This window comes from Grammomys surdaster, unplaced genomic scaffold, assembly GCF_004785775.1.
Source record: "Grammomys surdaster isolate TR1022 unplaced genomic scaffold, NIH_TR_1.0 234, whole genome shotgun sequence".
Taxonomy (NCBI): Eukaryota; Metazoa; Chordata; class Mammalia; order Rodentia; family Muridae; genus Grammomys; species Grammomys surdaster.
This window is the reverse complement of record NW_021604679.1, coordinates 2,590,033-2,595,732: the sequence shown is the minus strand read 5'-3', so window position 1 is coordinate 2,595,732 and position 5,700 is coordinate 2,590,033. Positions and strand designations below refer to the sequence as shown.

The window sequence follows — 5,700 nt, the reverse complement described above, 5'->3', positions numbered from 1 at the left end:
TTTCTTTCTTTCTTTCTTTCTTTCTTTCTTTCTTTCATTTTTTGGCTTTCAACATTCACTTGACTTTAAGTTGAAAAGCATTTCTTAAAAGTGTGTTTACTGCCGGGCAGTGGTGGTGCACGCCTTTAATCCTAGCACTTGGGAGGCAGAGGCAGGTGGATTTCTGGGTTCGAGGCCAGCCTGGTCTACAGAGTGAGTTCCAGGCTACACAGAGAAACCCTGTCTCAAAAAAAACCAAAAAAAAAAAAAAAAAGGTGTATTTATCACCACTATCCATTTGTTGCAAAAAAATCACCAGTCTTTTAATGCATAAATATTTATGTTAACAAGACTAGTTTTTACCTTGAAAAATTTCTTTAAACAAATTGTAGAGAGAAAAAAATAGGTTATTTACAGATGTCTACATATGTACTCAGGAATAAACCTGGTGACAGAAAAGAACATTCTGGCATTGAAAAAGCAGCCCTGAAAGGCTCAGTTTTCTCATGTTCTATCAATGCCCCAAATTTCTTCATCTTTGATCTAGAAAGCCAAAGAGTACTTTGGCAACCATAATTAGAATCTACTGCATGGAAAAACAACTTTTAACAAAAAAGAATAAGTAATTTCAATTAAAAAAATAAATGTCACCAATTTTATACTCTGTACCAAGGCGTATATCTGCAAACATACTGAGTGTTAAATGTTAGGAGACAGTGGAGTGGCTTTGGAGAAAAACTATATACCTCAGCTCAAAAGTTAGCTGATCTGGCTTGTTTGTTGCTATGGCAACAGCTTCTTCCTCTTCTTCCTCCTCCTCCTCCTAAACATTACTCGGTTTGTGATGACTTAATGAATTCATTTCCAAGTTCTCCAGTTGCAGAAGACAGTACTCCATCTTTTGTGCAGGATGTTACAACATCTCCAACATGGCTAAGGTTTTGGCATATATGTGCAGGTTCACCAGAAGGCACAGCTAGCTGTACTCTGGGATCCAAGGTGCTGGCCACATAAACCCATGAAGCTCATTTCATAGCCTAAAACGTTCCCTTGATTTGCTGCTTCAAATACTATTGCAAGGTATCTGCATCATCTTCAGCCTTTACTGTGACAGTGTCATCATTGCCTGTGCATGTTCACGCTCATGGTCAGGTTGCCATCGTAGTGGCCTGTGTGCAAGCCTTTGGAGTGTGAGATAAACTGTTCCAGGGAGATTTGCTACCAGTCTGTGCTCTGCAGGTTGATACAGTCAATCCTGATGTCCCAGTAAGCCTTGTTGATGAGGTAGGTCTCTGAGACACTCCAGCACCTTCTTTAGGATGGAACCCTGGACCAGGCACAGCTTGAGCATGGCAACCAGAGCCAAGAGCAGCTAGAAAAGGAGACAGGAGTGAGGCCTGGTGGCTTATGGCGTGTAGGTTGTGATGTGAAATCAATGTTGAGGATCAAGAGCTGAGAGTAACGAGCTTGCAGCAACCGTTCTACACTGTGCTCTGGGTCTGTGCTCTTCCCTTTGTGGAGAGGTGGTAGGCCTTTAAACAGATGCAACTTGTGAGAAATCCTGAGGTCACTGGGCACATGAGGCATTCTGGTGTGACCCTTTGAGTTTATGTGGGGAACTGTAGAGGAGCAGGCCTGGCTCCTCTACTCTCTGCTTCTGCCCGAGCCGCTGTCATTGCTATCTATGGACGAGGGAGTGAGCTACAGATACGGGGCCCTGTCATTCGCTTACACGTCAAATCTCTTGAATTATGAGCAAAATAAACCATTTTTCTTCATAAGTATCTAGATTCAGGGAATTCATTGTGGCGATGAAAAGCTTTCCATACGTGGTCTTAGGGTATTTCCTTTCAGAGCTATGTAAGTGGCTACCCACAAAAGTAGTGGCATCTATAGCATAAACAGTTATGCACTGTTTATGGAAACACAAATACTGACCAACAATTCCATCTAGCACTGAAAATTTAACCAACCATGTAATGCTATAAACAGTTATTACTATTATGAACTCATAGCAACTGTGGTTGCCTGCACTATGATTGAACAAAACTGGGCCTGTCAACGCCTGGTATATGTGTGTTGAGAGGAGGGGCACAGGACCCTACCCCGCTCTGAATAACTGTTGGTTACCAATGCATGGTGGGCAACGAGGAATGATTCTCTTCTGTTGTGTTCCCGATGGGCTCCAGTGGACAGTTCCAAACCCATAAGCATGGATATGATCCTGATTAAGTTCAGTGGGTCACAGAGGAAAAGAAAAAACATCTTTTAGAGAGAAGGGGAAATTGTGGGGGTAAGGTAGGAGTGAAGGGTGAATGAAGGAATTATGTAAAAAACTGTCAAATAAAAATGCAATTAATAAAAAAAATAAGTGATGTGATCATTCATGCCTATACTCCCAGCATTAGAGTCAGAAGCAGGCATATTTCTATGAGTTTGAGTCCAGCCTGGTCTACTTGGTGAGCTCTAGGCCAACCACAACTACAGAATGAGACCCTGTCTCAAAACAAAATAAAGATATACATAAATTAAGATGTTTAATTTATGTATATCTAAGTGCATAGAATGTTTTCTGTGTGGGATCTCTTAGCTTTTCAGAAAGCTTTTTAGTATTTAGTATGGGCTCAATATTTAAGAGTCTCATAAAAAAAATCATTCACTGAATACCAGGCATAGAGTCTTTATTAGGTGTTTTGTGCTACTGTAAAGAAATACCTGTCTAAGGCCATACCACCCTGAATGTGCCTGATCTCGTCTGATCTTGAAAGCTAAGCAGGGTCGGGCCTGGTTAGTACCTGGATGGGAGACTGCCTGGAAATATCGGGTGCTGTAGGCTTTAAAAAAGAAAGAAAGAAGGAAAGAAAGAAAGAAAGAAAGAAAGAAAGAAAGAAAGAAAAGAAAAATAAATAAATACCTGAAGCAGACTAGCTTTATGAAGAAAAGAGGCTTACTTAGCTCATAGTTCTGGAGATGCAAGGACATGTTACTGCATCAGCTCAACACACACACACACACACACACACACACACACACACACACACACACTTCGTTTACTTGAGATAGGGACTGGTTATATAGTCCAGGATAGGATCAAATTTGTGGTCCTTCTGCTTCTACCTCAAGGTTATAAATATCGTTTACTTTGAAAAACGTTTATTCCCCCTCCTCTAGCTCACAGCACTGCCAACAGTACGGATTGGTACTGTGGCTATGCACCTTATGAATGAAATCCAAGTTCTTCCCATCGGACTACAAATCTACATACCGCTCAGATCGATGGTTAATTACAGCAGCTGGCTGTTGCCATTACAGAGTCAATAACAAAGTTAGTGCCCCTTATGGAACACTTCAATATAATTGACATCTGTTTTAGAAGCTTGTGAGGCAAACTTCCCTTGTTCTATTTATGTTTGTGTTGAAAATAATCGAGGAGATCCTGAAAGTAAGCCACCTGTTCCCGACAAGAAAGGCTTCAAGTTGACTCCGCAGACACACAGCTCGTTTGAAGACAGCAAATGATGAACACAGATTATTGCAAAATTTCTGCGCAGATAAGATTTGGGGTGTAGTTTCTTCTCCCCTCAAATGCATGCCTGGTGTTTGTTAATACTTAGACTGAGAGGGAAAGTCCATGCGTGCTGACTTGAGATTCACAGTGAGGTTGCACGGCAGGTCGAGAGTGGAGGAAGATTTATTTCCCCTGCAAACTTACTACGTAATTACTCTTGTGTTGTGTTGGAGACAAAGGTCATCCCTGAAAAGTTCTCTTTGTCTCCGATAATCTGAGTTCAAGAAAGCATGAAGCTGAGAGTGTTCTCAGAAAGGAAGGGCTGCAATGGGAAAGGGAAGCTGGCGAGTGAACGATCACTGGGATGATCTTAGATGTCATCGATGTAAAGACAGATCAGCAGAGGCGGGTGCACAGGCATGTCTGTCTGTTTAGTCGTTCTTTGGGTGCCGATGTATAACAAAACAGTAGCAGGAAATAACACTTTTCTTATTTATTCTTTCCTTCCTTTTGTGTTTCTTACAATACTCTGAATATTCAAGTATTTCCACAGTATTCCACAGGATCAGTGCAGTGGAAAGCCTGGTTCCTTCCTTTCATTTTATGTGTGTGCTCTGGATTTCTTCAGAGGTGGCTGACTTACGTGTAAACAGGGAAAACTGGTATATGTTTGTGCCATCTTCAATATGGAAGTCCTCCGAAATGGAAGGTTGAGTCTGAAGACTCTTTTAATTTTATTTACAGCGTCTCCTAGATACACAGGAAATAAGCTTCAAACATTAGAATTTCCCCCTGTGATTCTGCACTCTTTTTTACACAATAACAAGAACATTTGAAATGAAATAAAAGTTCCAGTATAATTTACAATATTTTTACTATAGTATTTTAGGTTGTCTCTGTATTTTTTAATATAACCCTCATTAATTATTAGTTAATTCTGTGAGGGAGGATGGCATTATCAGTAATACCATGGATTTTTGCCTGCCAGGTAATGCTTAAGAGTATTTTGCATCTAAACATTATTGAAGTGACTCACAAGGGACATATAATTTAATATTGACACAACCTTAAATAAATCGAAAAGGCATAAATCAGAGTAATGAGATTCAAAAAGCTGTTAATATTAATGGAGAAACCTTTGGGGGAAGCATAGAACAAAAAATCAAAGAATCTAGGACCCCTAGATGAAAACGATGAAACCAGTAAATAATTAAAAAATTAGGTTTTTTCAACTTTCTAAAGCCAGACTATTCTGTGTTCTTAGAAACAAGATATGTCTGTACAGCTGTTATTTGGAAAGATGGAATGGAGAATTTTTAGAAAAAAATATCAAAGTTTGCCAAGAATAAGTATAGTTCTTCTGGTTTTGCATATGAAGAATTAGGATATGACTATACTTATTTTTTGAAACAAGAGCCTGAGATTTTCCACCAAATAACAATGCTATAAATAATTAGTAATAAGAAGTATATGTATATCATGGGTGCACACATATATGCATATATGAGCGTGTATATAAATATACATATGTATTATATCTATACATGTATGTAATTGAGAATTATTAATATTTATTATTATCAAATTTTAAGTATACATTGAGAGGACATAATTTGAATATATTAAGAGTTGTGTCTTTAAAATTAAAAGAAAGAAATGAGAAAGCTAGAGAGATACAAAGTAGATATGCAAGAAAAATGATTTAGTGAGACATATTGACAAAAATCTTGAAATATGTTGTGGGATAAGCTTCTTTGGAGAATTGCAGCTATATTATATTTGTTGGGTATAGAACTATGTTTTCTTGGGTCTCAACAACAACAACACAACCAAAATTCAGCTGCCATTTTTGTTAAATTCCATTTCTATCAATGTTATCAAAGTATTAAGAGTACAATTCAGTTGTGTAATTCTTGCACACATAATCCTGGATTCAGTCACTGCAACACACATACACACACACACACACACACATACACACACACACACACACAGACTGCATATACACATGTACTTGTGAAGAGAAAATAAATTCAATTAAACTAGTGGGGATTTTGAAGAGTAATATTCTACAGCATGTTTGTGGCATAAGAATAAACCCATCAAGCAGTGAAGTGAAAGAGAGGGCCCAGTAACAAGCCCACGAGACTATAGCTAGCTAATCCTTGAGGAAGATGACAAAGACACATAATGGAGAAATGACACTTAAAAAT

At 38.6% G+C, this 5,700-nt stretch overlaps 1 pseudogene; it reads left to right on the top strand.

Annotated features, from left to right (window-relative positions):
* The first annotated feature begins 2,696 nt into the window (after positions 1-2,696).
* On the top strand, positions 2,697-2,815 carry LOC114626420 (annotated as a pseudogene).
* Positions 2,816-5,700: the final 2,885 nt, after the last annotated feature.